We start from the raw sequence: 14,608 nt of genomic DNA on the forward strand, positions 1-14,608 counted from the left end.
ATGTTTGTTGTCATCAAGAAATTGTGAATCAATGAAAAGCCAAGCAGGCACATAGAAAGAGCTTCACTGCACTGCACTGAGAAGACAGCCTAGGGTCCTGTGGGGAGAAGTAGGGCCGAAGGGTAGGGAGTCCAGAGGAGCCTGCTCTCAGGAATGCAGAGTTGTCACCTAGAGAAACGGCATCTCCCTTATCACCCCACTGTGCTTTTCTGCCACATCAAACACCAGATGGACAAGCAACTGTCAGAAAACACTGTCTGCTTGCCTCCTAAACGAGAGGACAGTGTGTGGAAGGTACTGTTTTAGAACCTTGTACTTTCGTGTGAGAAGGGCTTGTAAGGCAGCAGGAGCTCAAGATAGGGGTTACGTGTTGCAAAAATGTCCAGAAACATCAAACGTTACTCTCTCTGCAGAAAGGTAGGCTCCAGCTTCAGTTGCTGATTCTTTGGTTCAAGCTGAGTCCAGCTGTACACAAAGAACAGACAAAATCCAGCAAAGGACTGGCAGTCACCATGGGGTACTACAAACCAGTGTGGCTAACTCTGGACACTGTTCCTTCTCTGTGGAAGAGAAGCACCTGAATTCAGCTTAAGCTTGGCCATGTCTCCTCCTCTGGACCTCTGGAAAAACTTTCCACTGCAAGAAGACGGGACTCTGGTCACAGAAGGTCCTTGTTTCTGTATATATTTGAATGCTTATTCATATGGAGATTTTATTCCTCAGGCTTCACTGATTTTAAGCTGAGCTTCTTTTTTTTAATGAACTATAAATGAGGCATGACACAACTGTTGAAAATAATTTCTTTTTCAATAGCTGAACACAAGTGCAGTCTCCTTTTTCTGGAGGCATATGGCATTAGCCATATCTAATATTAGCATGTATATCTCCCACATAACCCTTTGACAACCCAAACTAATTTCTCTTTCAATTATCCATTTACTGTTTACTATAATACTAATCATCACAGACCACTCTTTTGAGCGTCTTCTGCCAGTTGTCATGGTATATCAACTTTTAAAATATCGTTGTTTTCTTCAATAAGAGGTAAAAAGAAAAAGCATTTTCTTTCATCTAATATTATGGATGTCAAGCATAATAAGATATTTATGGATCTTAAGAACTGTCTGCCTATAGCATTCATTTCTCCAATGAACATTTCTTAAATGTGTATAAAACATCCTATTACATAAGGAAGAATTACCCATTATGCTTTCCATTTTGTAGAAAAGGAAATAAAAGCCAGTTGCGTGATTTCTGCATACCTTTACCATGCAGTGGGGAATAAGAAGGTCCAGGAACATCACCCATTAAATTATTTAATTGCTATTATATTGTCATTTATCAGTGTAGAAACAATATTGAGAAATGTGCACGTTTCAAACCTCTATAGAATGCAATTTTGGGGGGGAAAGACCCTTCTTTTACCACTTCTACTTTTGGATTTTCTCCTGTGTCAACTCTAAGCTAGGAGCACTGAACACTGTGTGATCCTGAGCATCTCTGAGACAGGTTCTCCCTGAGAAGGAGATGTCGAAGGGTGGGTGAAGCCCTCAGCACACTGAAAAAGCAGACACTAAGATAACTGGTCTGTCAAGTTAGGCTTTCTTTTCCTATTTGTAGTCATGTGGTTGGAAGATCTTCTTTCAGGTCAAGCATCTGCCCACTTCTACACAAGAACATGACTGCTTCTATGTTCACAAAACACTCTCTTCAAAAGTTGACCTTCAAATATCCTTGAAGGTAGAAAGACAAACAAACATGCTATTGTTCCCATAGATGACACGAGGCACCTCCCAATGTTTGGTCTAATCTGCTAATATCCTGCAGCAGGTGGAAACAGTCAACAGAATTCCCACAAGTGCCATTTTCTCATTTGAACAAAATGGAAATGTACTGGATTAAGTTTAAATATTATCCATGACTGTAACATATAGACAGTAAGGAAGTTTACAAAACTGTGACGACTAGCCTTGCCAACAATTACTATCTTTTAAAATTTACCCTGTAGCCTACTCCCACAACTTGTTAAGACAGTGTGAATGGGCCAAAAACAGATACCTCATAGTAGATCCAATAATCCACATATATTTTAGCAAGTCATTCATAGCATCCAATTTAAAAAGATAAAACAGGTCAAAATGCCACTGTGATTGTTTTTTCATGATCAGTCACACAGTTCCTCAGTGTGAACTGTGACAGTCATCATGAGACATGCAAAAGGCATCAATGATAGTGGTGGAAGCAAAAGGTTTGGCAAGATACACGTCAACATTTGCCACAAATAATTTCCATGGAAATTCACAGTTGGATAATTCCTACACAAGGTGACATCAAGAATAAAGTAGTAAATAATCTGGTTTCTGAGTACAGCTAAACAATGAAACATATAGAGAATGCACAAATCTTAAACAAGTATTATAGTACTGAAGAGATTATAAGTTCCTCTAATTTATACAGTCATACCAGTCCATAGACTCAACACGGTTGTTCTAAGATTCTATAAAGCAATAATTTTGGAGAAGGAACTGATACAACTCTCCCAATGAAACATCACAAAAATAATTAAGGTATTAGTTTTGGAAGAGGAAAAGTTAAATGAAGACGCAAAAAATAAGACAAGTAGTCATCTTGGTAATTCTGGTTTCATGTAGACTGGTGACTCATTTTAATGACAACTCAGCAGGTAGTATCTTAAGGATATTTCTATGCTGACAACAGATACCTATTAAGTACATACTGTTACACATTTATAGCTGTTTCTATCAAAGGAATAGTTGAAATAAAAACATGAAAGTATAGAATATAGTATTTCTGTTGTCCTAAAAGAAATCAGAGCAAATAGATACAGCCTTTATCATATAGCAAAGACAACTGATTTTTAAAAGTATTTATTTATTTATTCAGCTGTATCAGGTCTTAGGTGTAGCACACGGGATCTTTGTTGCTGCACATGGGCTTCTCTCTAATCAGAGTCTGGGCTTAGTTGCCCCTTAGCGTGTGAGATCTTAATTCCCCAACTAGGGATCAAACCTGCATTGGAAGGTGAATTCTTAACCACTGGACCACCAAGGCAGTCCCAAACGCAATGATTTTAAACTTGATTCCTTACTGAATCTTTATTATCTCTGCTCCATGTTATGTTCTGAGTGAAAGGTACAAATTAGGGAAGTATAGAAAATAGCCTGAGTAGTACAATACATCTTGCAGCAAAACAATATGATCTGTGTTACAATACAAGGAAGAATATGCCATAGTTACCAAGGAAGACGCTAAGAGGTCCTTTTCAGTGGGAAAAGGAAAGAAAACATGAAAGAATTGTGATTATGAGGATAAAGATTTTCCTGAAGTAGCATTTTTCCAGAGGATAAACCAAGGGAAAGTAGAGGCAGAGAGACAGGAGTTAATCAAAGGAGCAACATCTGAAAAACAATGGTTAAAAAAAAAAACCTGTTAAAAGAGTTTGTGGATATTTGGTTGGCTTTTCTTCAGTGGAAAGAAAATTTTAATTATGTACATATGTATAAGGTATAAAAAAATCATTATTTAAAAATTGAGAGTAAAATATTTAATATAGTAAATGTGAAAGCACTTTGATAAATAAAAAGAACTGTAAAACTGCAAAGTGTTATTTTGCATTCTGTGATATTTTCCATGACATTTTGCATTCATCAAAATGCTTGTCTTGCTATTATTAATAATTGTCAACAACAATGTGATGCTGTAGGTTATTGACAATAATGTTTGAATGAAGGCTTGTCTTTGACGTTAAAGTCTATACATTTAGTTCTATTAGAATTTTTGAATAAGAAATTTTTTCTTTGTATATGCTTAATTACGTACTTATTTTCAGTTTTCCTTCAGAAGGAGTATTAATTTCATTTTGAAAAATTGCTTAAGGTTGCTCCATAAAATGAAACTTTATGACCATGATTTTTATAGTATTATAGGGATGTTATCTAATTAGCCTAATTTATTATATCCTTAGGAGAGTGAATATGGGGTAATTTTTCACTATTTATTTACCTAAAAATGATACTCCAGGTGAAGCAAAGGAACTAGTTGGTGGAGATGGTTATCTGGAAGTTCAGAATTTTAAACTTCAGCTAACCAATTAAAAAACCCCACTGCTTGGTTTACTTGATAAAGAGACAATATTGTTTTGCTTTCAAAGTCAGCCTCAACATCATAATATATCTTAGCTCTATGAGATTCTATGATTTCTTCACCTTGTCACTATATCAAGAAATTAAAAGTATAAGAAGGATATTATATATTAATATCTTTTCTCACTTTGACTCCCAGCTCAGCTCCTGTCTCATAATTTTTTTAATTTATGAAAAAGTAGAGACTTTAGTATACAATATTAACACAATTGCACATGCTTTTACTTCCAGGTGAGAAATAAGACAGTATTGCTGAGAAAATTATTAGACATTTGAACTATAGCTCAGTTGTGATCATCTTAAAATCAATATACTTCTATTTTTTAACAATTTTATTTATTTGTTTTCTTTTTGGCTGTGTTGGGTATTTGCTGTTGCTTGGGCTTTTGTCTAGTTGCAGAGAGTGGAAAGCTACTCTCTAGTTGCGGCACGCAGGCTCAGTAGTTGTGGCACACGTGCTTAGTTGCCCTGCAATATGAGGGCTCCTCCTGGATCAGGGATCAAACCCGTGTCTTGTGCATTGGCAGACAGAGTCTTTACCACTGAGCCACCAGAGAAGCCCTCGATATTCTTTTATTGGAACAAACAGAAGCAAAATTCACTTAGATAGTACCCTAGCAAATCAGGATACATTAGAACTCAACTGTGAATTTATTAGATCATTTGGACAAATTGTTTCAACAACTTTCACTTCTGCCTCTTGTAAGTATAAGAAGCATTATCATCTTTGCAGGATGATGTGACTTTGAAGAACTTGTTTTTAGAAAAACTTTCCAGATTCTCCCATTCAAGTCAGAATTTCCTAGACAAGAATACAGGAGTGGGTTGCCATTTCCTCTTCCGGGGGATCCTCCTGGCCCAGGAATTGAACCTGCATCTTCTGCATTGTAAGCAGATTCTTTACCACTGAGCCATCTAGAAAACCATAATAAAAGAGGAAAACTGTTATTTACAAAAGTAGTATCTGTCAAGAGGTAAGTTTTCATCTTAAATATTTGAAAACATGCCCGTATTCCTATATGGGTAGCCTTTACATACAACTTCAGAGGAACACAATACTTCATGAAATAAAATCCAGAATAGGCTTTTAAAAATAATAAAAACTTGAGAAATAAAGCAGATGAATCAATTTAACTGCCTGAATCCTGAGGACTCTTTTATTCATTCCACATAGTGTCTAAAACATGCCAATGCCATAGATCCCTTTGTTGATCTTGTTTTGAATTTCCCAAGTGAAAAACACACTCAAGAAGCAAAATTGAATTTAGAACTAGCTACCGTGAGAGCCGAGGACATGACTGGTCATATTAAAACAGCTGCCTGCTTCCACGATGCGCGCAGGCCACCCTGCCACCCCTCACAGCACCCAGTTGTCCAGGGACAATGTTTCCACAGCTATCAACTACTACACCTCTGCATGCAGGTCTATTAGACAAAAACCCTCTGCTGTTTCTGAATAAGAGTGCTTGCAAAGCCACATAATTATCTTCTGTGACTTCAATCTCTGAGCACTTGATCACTAGGTAAAACAGCCATTTAGCTGTTTTCATAAATCTTCTTTTTTTCAATTTTATTTCTAATGATTTTTCATATTATTGGATATGCTCTCCTTCTACAAAGTACATCCTATTTCCAATAGCTTTTGTCTAATTCTGCCTTAAACCTCTGCTAACACAATCACCTGTTTGTAACTAGCCATTCCTTTTTTCTTTTTTAAGACAGATGAACCACCATGAAGATACGCAGCTGGCTAAAAGTACACCATCAGGTGATCATACCACAGGCAGAAACTGCTAAGAAATACCAGAGGTTAAAAGGAAATTCTGCCTTTCAGACCTAGTAACGTAAGAACTGTCTTAGAATAGCACAGACTTAGCAGATATTAAGCCTCAGGAAGATGTATTCCAAATCACTGACCTTGGGGAGCTTATGAAATTTACCACAATAACTTGGTCTTTCAGTTCTGCCTGGTGTGTCCCTAAGAAAGGAAATTAGCTATAGTTTAGGTTTGGGACTAAAAGAGATTTGTAGATTTACAATGCTTTCCTTGTGTCTAGTAGCTTTAAAAGGTAAGTTTCCTTTTGTTTCAAAGATTATTATTATGAGTATTCAGCAATATAATTTATTATAAAAATCAGATCTTTTTAAAAGTCCAACATGCAGTTTGTTGATAAAGTACTTTTATAAAATTAAAATATTTATTTTTTATACTTTGAGTGGAAAAACTAATGATTTTTAATTTTTACTTTCAACTATTCATGTTGTGTTAATTTAAACTGTGTCATTTTAAACTGTATAATTGCCATGCTCCTAACAGGCAATTTTATATTACAGAGAATGACATTTCCAATTTGCAATAAGTAGAATCCTTTCTTAGGTCCAGAGTCACATACCATTTATAAAAATGTGTAAAATAGATTTTTTTTTACGTTGTGTTGAACTATGTGCATTGACATTAATAGTATTAGAAGGCAAGTAATAAATTTTCCTCACTTATGCACTGTTCTCTTAATATTTCTGGAGAACAAAACTAGTTATATGGGGACGGGGGATAGTAAGACACGTTCCTGAAATTTCAATTATCAAATATGAATTATGACAGTAACCCTGCAGCCAGTTCCAGAAAACAAACAACACCCCTGTCTTCAAGCCACCTCACTGTCTTGAGTTGCCTGGCATGCTAGTTTTCTTACTGTCTATTTAAGGTGCTGTAAGGAAGGGTATAAGGGAATCCCTGGGGCTCAGTGGTAAAGGACCACCTGCGGTGCAGGAGACGCAGGTTCAATCCCTGGGCCAGGAAGATCCCCAGGAGAAAGAAATGGCTACCCATTCCAGTATTCATGCCTGGGAAATGCCATGGACAGAGGAGCCTGGCGGCCTACAGTTTATGAGGTGGCAAGAGTTGGACATGACTTAGCGATTAAACCACCATCACTAAAACCCTGTACAAGCCTCTTTGTCCTTCCTTATCTTCCCTTTTTTTTTTTTTTTTTTTTTTGAGAGTTAAGTTTATTTGGGGCAAAATGAGGACTGCAGCCTGAGAGGCAGCATCTCAGATAGCTCTGAGAGACTGCTCCAAAGCAGCAGTGGGGGAAAGTCAATACATTAGGTTTTGGTGAAGGGGGAGTTCGATGCCATGAAGCACTCATTTTGCAAAAGGTTTTTGTTAGTCATGAGGAGCTGATGTCACCATGAAGAGATTTAGTGCTCCTCTAGATATGAGGAGATGCAAGGATAGGGATCATAAAATCTATTCCTAAAAACATCCGACTATCTAAAGACCTGTCCGGCAGATTCCCTGGAGCACAGAGTGCCTCACTCCACCCTGAACTTCCTCAGGGGTTGTTGAAGGTCAACAGCTGGAGCAGCATGAGCTTCAATCTCCATAGAGGCAGATGGCAAATGCTTTTGTTGTTCAGTCATTGGCAATGCTCTTGGTAAGTGCCAATTTGTAGTTGACACGGCCCCCGTGTGGTCATAAATCCGACCATACTTTGGGGGGCATTTCATGACCATTTTGTCCCGGGTTGCTGGGAAGGCTCATTCCCAGTTTTGTTTTGTTTTTTTTAATGTATTTATTTATTTTAATTGGAGGCTAATTACTTTACAATATTGTAGTGGTTTTTGCCATACATTGACATGAATCAGCCATGGGTGTACATGTGTTCCCCCATCCTGAACCCCCCTCCCACCTCCCTCCCCATCCATCCCTCAGGGTCGTCCCATTGTGACGGCCCTGAGCGCTCTGTCTCATGCATCAACCTTGACTGGCGATCTATTTCACATATGGTAATATACATGTTTCAGTGTTATTCTCTCAAATCATCCCACCCTCGCCTTCTCTCACAGAGTCCAAAGTCTGTTCTTTACATCTGTGTCTTTTTTGCTGTCTCGCATATAGGGTCATTGTTACCATCTTTCTAAATTGCATATATATGCGTTAATATACTGTATTGGTGTTTTTCTTTCTGACTTACTTCACTCTGTATAATAAGCTCCAGTTTCATCCACCTCATTAGAACAGATTCAAATGCATTCTTTTTAATAGCTGAGTAATATTCTATTGTGTATGCATATCACAGCTTTCTTATCCATTCATCTGCCGGTGGACATCTAGGTTGCTCTCAGCAATCCCACTGCTGGGCATACACACTGAGAAAACCAGAATTGAAGAGACACATGTACCCCAGTGATCATCATTGCAGCAGTGTTACAATAGCTAGGACATGGAGGCAACCTAGATGTCTTTATCTTTTGAAGTAAAATGCTGACTCTAGAGTTAATGATTGGGAAATGTGAAGATGTAGAAACAAAGACTAGCTGTTGGGCTGAGGAACTGGTAACAATTTAGACTCTAATTCTGCCACATAACAGAATCATCAAACTCCCAGTGTTGAAAGATACAGATAAGGCCTGACACACATTCCTAAGTTGTTTTTACAGGAAGCAGAGCATGTCTGGAGGAAAACTGCAGACCACAAACACGTAGACCCTAAACTGGTTGCAACCCGAAGATTGATGATGCTTGAAACTTCACCTTGATGCCAACCAATCCAAGAACTGTCCACGAGCTGATCACACCCTGCTCCTTGAATACTATAAAACTCATGACCCCCACTAGGGAGGGTCACATGGTTTTCAGGGCATTTATCCACTGTGACCCCCTTTTCCTGGCAAAGCAATAAAAGTTACTCTTCTCTACTTCACCCAAAACTCTGTCTCTGTGTTTCTATTTGGCACCAGAGAACAGAGGCCAGGATTTTGGCAACACCACCACCAATGATGAGTACCTCCTCACTGGGGGTCTAATTCATCGACACTCAGAACTTCAAGTCAGAAAATTAGTTGATAAGTGACTCACTGTCACTTTCCAAACTCAAACATTCTCCAGCACATTAATTTTTCTTTGAAGAAAGGTGGAGTTCTAGCATTCATATCCTTTAAAACACTCCATAAATCTCAGAGTATTTAGGTGACAAGTGACTCAACTCAAAGTGTACCACAATGTTGCTAGTTCAAGAGGGACTGCTGGTGTAGTTATTGTTTCTTCCTTCAAGTTTCCTGAAGGGGAGAAACGTATTTACTGATGTGCTTGTGGGACTCTATAAGATACTCTCAAATTCACTCTGTTATTGAGTGCTTATTACATACCATACAGTATATGAAGCTCTAGGATATATCGTGATGAAGTAAATACACGAAGCCAGACACCAAAAGCCACACAGTGTATGATTTCCTTTACATTTCATTTAGTTCTTGCAATAACCCTGTAAGAGAGATATTGTTAATTCACATATTACAAGTAAAATTGCACTATCTAAATATTTTCACTGACAAAAATATTAAAAATTGAGTCATTTTACTGTGTATTTAAAAAGGAAATCTAATAAGTATATCTTTTTCTATGATGAAAGAAAATTTGGATTTTTTTCCCCCTATTGAAATCTGATTTAGGTCATACCTGAATGATCTAGTGATTTTCCCTACTTTCTTCAATTTCAGTCTGAATTTGGCAATAAGGAGTTCATAATCTGAGCCACAGTCAGCTCCTGGTCTTGTTTTTGCTGACTGTATAGAGCTTCTCCATCTTTGGCTGCAAAGAATATAATCAGTCTGATTTCAGTGTTGACCATGTGGTGATGTCCATGTATAGAGTCTTCTCTTGTGTTGTTGGAAGAGGGTGTTTGTTATGACCAGTGCATTTTCTTGGCAAAACTCTATCAGTCTTTGCCCAACTTCATTCCGTATTCCAAGGCCAAATTTGCCTGTTACTCCAGGTGTTTCTTGACTTCCTACTTTTGCATTCCAGTCCCCTATAATGAAAAGGACATCCTTTTTGGGTGTTAGTTCTAAAAGGTCTTGTAGGTCTTCATAGAACCGTTCAACTTCAGCTTCTTCAGTGTCACTGGTTGGGGCATAGACTTGGATTACTGTGATATTGAATGGTTTGCCTTGGAAACGAACAGAGATCATTCTGTCGTTTTTGAGATTGCATCCAAGTACTGCATTTTGGACTCTTTTGTTGACCATGATGGCCACTCCATTTTTTCTGAGGGATTCCTGCCCACAGTAGATATAATGGTCATCTGAGTTAAATTCACCCATTCCAGTCCATTTCAGTTCGCTGATTCCTAGAATGTCGACTTTCACTCTTGCCATCTCCTGTTTGACCACTTCCAATTTGCCTTGATTCATGGACCTGACATTCCAGGTTCCTACGCAATATTGCTCTTTACAGCATCGGACCTTGCTTCTATCACCAGTCACATCCACGGGTGGGTATTGTTTTTGCTTTGGCTCCATCCCTTTATTCTGTCTGGAGTTATTTCTCCACTGATCTCCAGTAGCATATTGGGCACCTACTGTCCTGGGGAGTTTCTCTTTCAGTATCCTATCATTTTGCCTTTTCATACTGTTCATGGGGTTCTCAAGGCAAGAATACTGAAGTGGTTTGCCATTCCCTTCTCCAGTGGACCACATTCTGTCAAATCTCTCCACCATGACCCGCCCGTCTTCGGTTGCCCCACGGGCATGGCTTAGTTTCATTGAGTTAGACAAGGCTGTGGTCCTAGTGTGATTGGATTGACTAGTTTTCTGTGAGTATGGTTTCAGTGTGTTTGTCCTCTGATGCCCTCTTGCAACACCTACCATCTTACTTGGGTTTCTCTCACCTCGGGTGTGGAGTATCTCTTCACGAGGTCGCAAAGAGTCGGACACGACTCAGCGACTGATCTGATCTGATCTGATCTGATTGAAATCTGATAATAGTTTCCTTTATTCTATTTTCTTTTTCCTTTGGTTGGTTTTGGCTGCACGAGTTTTCTTTACTGGGCTGGAGCAATCTCTAGTTGTGGTGCAGGGAGGGAGGAGGGGGGATGGTGGCTTCTCTTGTTGCAGCACGCAGGCTCAGTAGTTGTGGAGCATGGGCTTAGTTGCCCCCAGGCATGTGGAATCTTCCAGGAACAGGGATCAAACCCATGTCCCCTGTACTGGCAGGCAGATTCTTAACCACTGGATGACCTGGGAGTCAGTTCAGTTCAGTCACTCAGTCATGTCCAACCGTCCAACTCTTTGCGACCCCATGAATTGCAGCACGCCAAGCCTCCCTGTCCATCACCAACTCCCAGAGTTTACCCAAACTCATGTCCATCAAGTCAGTGATTCCATCCAGCCATCTCGTCCTCTGTTGTCCCCTTCTCTTTCTGCCCCCAATCCCTCCCAGCATCAGGGTCTTTCCCAATGAGTCAACTCTTCGCATGAGGTGGCCAAAGTACTGGAGTTTCAGCTTCAGCATCAGTCCTTCCAATGAACACCCAGGACTAATCTCCTTTAGGATGGACTGGTGGGATCTCCTTGCAGTCCAAGGAACCCTCAAGAGTCTTCTCCAACACCACAGTTCAGAAGCATCAATTCTTCAGTGCTCAGCTTTCTTTATAGTTCAACTCTCACATCCATACATGACTACTGGAAACACCATAGCCTTGACTAGACGGACCTTTGTTGGCAAAGTAATGTCTCTGCTTTTGAATATGCTATCTAGGTTGGCCATAACTTTCCTTCCAAGAAGTAAGCGTCTTTTAATTCCATGGCTGTAATCACCATCTGCAGTGATTTTGGAGCCCCCAAAAATAAAGTCTGCCACTGTTTCCACTGTTTCCCCATCTATTTCCCATGAAGTGATGGGACCAGATGCCACGATCTTAGTTTTCTGAATGTTGAGCTTTAAGCCAACTTTTTCATTCTCCTCTTTCACTTTCATCAAGAGGCTTTATAGTTCTTCTTCACTTTCTGCCATAAGGGTAGTGTCATCTGCATATCTGAGGTTATTGATATATCTCCTGGCAATCTTGATTCCAGCTCGTGCTTCTTTTAGCCCAGTGTTTCTCATGATGTACTCTGCATAGAACTTAAATAAGCAGGGTGACAATATGCAGCCTTGACATACTCCTTTTCCTATTTGGAACCAGTCTGTTGTTCCATGTCCAGTTCTAACTGTTGCTTCCTGACCTGCATACATGTTTCTCAAGAGGCAGGTCAGGTCATCTGGTATTCCCATCTCTTTCAGAATTTTCCACAGTTTATTGTGATCCACACAGTCAAAGGCTTTGGCATAGTCAATAAAGCAGATTTTTTTTGGAACTCTCTTGCTTTTTCCATGATCCAGTGGATGTTGGCAATTTGATCTCTGGTTCCTCTGCCTTTTCTAAAACCAGCTTGAACATCAAGAAGTTCATAGTTCATGTATTGCTGAAGCCTGGCTTAGAGAATTTTGAGCATTACTTTACTAGTGCGTGAGATAAGTGCAATTGTGCTGTAGTTTGAGCATTCTTTGGCATTGCTTTTCTTTGGGATTGGAATGAAAATCGACCTTTTCCAGTCCTGTGACCACCTGGGAAGTCCTCCTTTATTCTTAAATAATGATGATGTGTGGGTCTGGCTCTTGACAAACTCACAAAATGAAATCATAACAATAAAAAAGCAAGTTACACAAGTACAAAGTGGGCAAAGGATTTAGATAGACATCTCTCCAAAGAAGATATACAAAGGGCCAATAAACACATGAAAAGATGCTCATTATCATTAGTCATCAGGGATATGAAAGTCAAAACTACAGAGATATTACTTTCTACCCAGTAGGAGAGCTTTAATCAAAAAAGACAATCAACAATTGTTGACAAGAATGTGGAGAACTTGGAAACCCCATACATTGGTAATATAAATGTGATATATATTATATAATATATTATATTATATTAAATATACAAAGTGATCCAGGTGCTGCGGAAAACAGTTTAGCAGTTCCTCAAAAAGTTAAACAAAAAATTGCCATACTACTTCTGGGTTTATTTCCAAAAGAACTAAAAACAGATACTCAGATAAGTGCTTGTACTTGAATATTCATAGCAGCACTTTCCACATAGCCAAGAGGCAGAAACTATCCAACTGTCCATCAGTTGATGAGTGGATAAACAAATATGGTATATTCATCCATGCAAAGAAATTTAGCTATAAAAAGCAATGCAGTGTTGATACTCCTACAACATGGATAAACCTTGAAAACATTATGCTAAGTAAAATCCAACCAGTCCATTCTAAAGGAGATCAGTCCTGGGTGTTCTTTGGAAGGAATGATGCTAAAGCTGAAACTCCAATACTTTGGCCACCTCAAGCGAAGAGTTGACTCATTGGAAAAGACCCTGATGCTGGGAGGGATTAGGGGCAGGAGGAGAAGGGGACGACAGAGGATGAGATGGCTGGATGGCATCACCGACTCGATGGACATGGGTTTGGGTGGATTCGGGGAGTTGGTGGTGGACACGGACGCCTGTCGTGCTGCAATTCATGGGGTCACGAAGAGTCGGACATGACTGAGCGACTGAAATGAACTGTAGTAAAATAAGCCAGATACCAAAGGCCACATATTATATGATTCCATTTGTGTGAAATGTCCAAAATAGGCAAATCTGTAGAGACAGAAAGCAGATTATTGGTTGCCAGCAGCTGAGGGAGAGTGGGCATGGGATTTCTTTTGAGGGGGATGAAAATGTATTAGAATTAGATCGTGGTAATAGTGCACAACTTTAAATATTTAAAAAGCTACTAAACTGTATGTATTAAAAGGGGCGACTTTATGGTATATGAATTTTATGTTAATTTTTTAAAAATAAATTTAAAGTGAGCCGGATTATTGTCTATTATAAAAAATCATAAGAATGCAGTTCTTGCTCCTCTTTACCCTAGAACATATCTAACACATGTGTCTGTCCTCAGTGTAATAAGTGTGACAGGACACGTAGCTTCACACTTCCTCAGTTTGTTTTAGAAATTATTTCACAGTGAAGTTTGAAGTTTTGAAGAAAGGCAGCAAAATGCAGGGATTTGACTGTGCATCAGCCTTATGGTTTGAGCTTTAGATTACTTGGAAAAAGCAACTCCTAATACACAACATCTCTATGTACTTTATATTTTGTACTCCAGTTCTTACAGACATAAACTGGGTTAGCTTTTTGAAAAAGAATTTCCTTTGGAGATGTGTAAAAATATTAAGAATAATTTTACCCAAGTCAGATGATAAATGCCTTACAATTTCAGTCCTAGTAAAAAAAAAAGATGCGTGTATGTATTTGTGTGTGTATGTATGTGCACAATAGAGAGAATTCAAATATCTTCTTGTTCTATATGATTTTGACTTAAGCAAAATATTAGATCAGTGTCCCAATTCTTAATATATTTTGCAGAATCTAGTCCTATGTGAAAAGAATTTTAAAGGGGATGATATTTTCGTATTTCTTTATTAGTAGATAACAAGTTATCTTTGACTCATAAAACTTTTTCTGGTCCACAGAAAGTGAGGAATGAGTTAATTAATTGGAAATTAAATAGGAGAGGAATTAATTGGTTGGGATCTGATAAATTTACTGGCTTTTTAACTAGCATCACTTTGT

At 38.7% G+C, this 14,608-nt stretch overlaps 1 protein-coding gene across 1 annotated transcript in view; it reads right to left on the reverse strand.

Annotated features, from left to right (window-relative positions):
• Nucleotides 1-2,632: 2,632 nt before the first annotated feature.
• LOC132346385 (WAS/WASL-interacting protein family member 3-like) overlaps nt 2,633-14,608 on the reverse strand; it is a 40,149-nt gene continuing 28,173 nt past the window's right edge. The window contains exons 2-3 of the mRNA XM_059890874.1: nt 9,315-9,430; nt 2,633-5,078 (exon numbers count right to left, since the gene is read on the reverse strand). The gene's annotated coding sequence lies outside the window, so the exon portion shown is untranslated. The remainder of the gene's footprint in view (nt 5,079-9,314; nt 9,431-14,608) is intronic.

Source organism: Bos taurus, chromosome 10, assembly GCF_002263795.3.
Source record: "Bos taurus isolate L1 Dominette 01449 registration number 42190680 breed Hereford chromosome 10, ARS-UCD2.0, whole genome shotgun sequence".
NCBI classification, from domain to species: Eukaryota; Metazoa; Chordata; class Mammalia; order Artiodactyla; family Bovidae; genus Bos; species Bos taurus.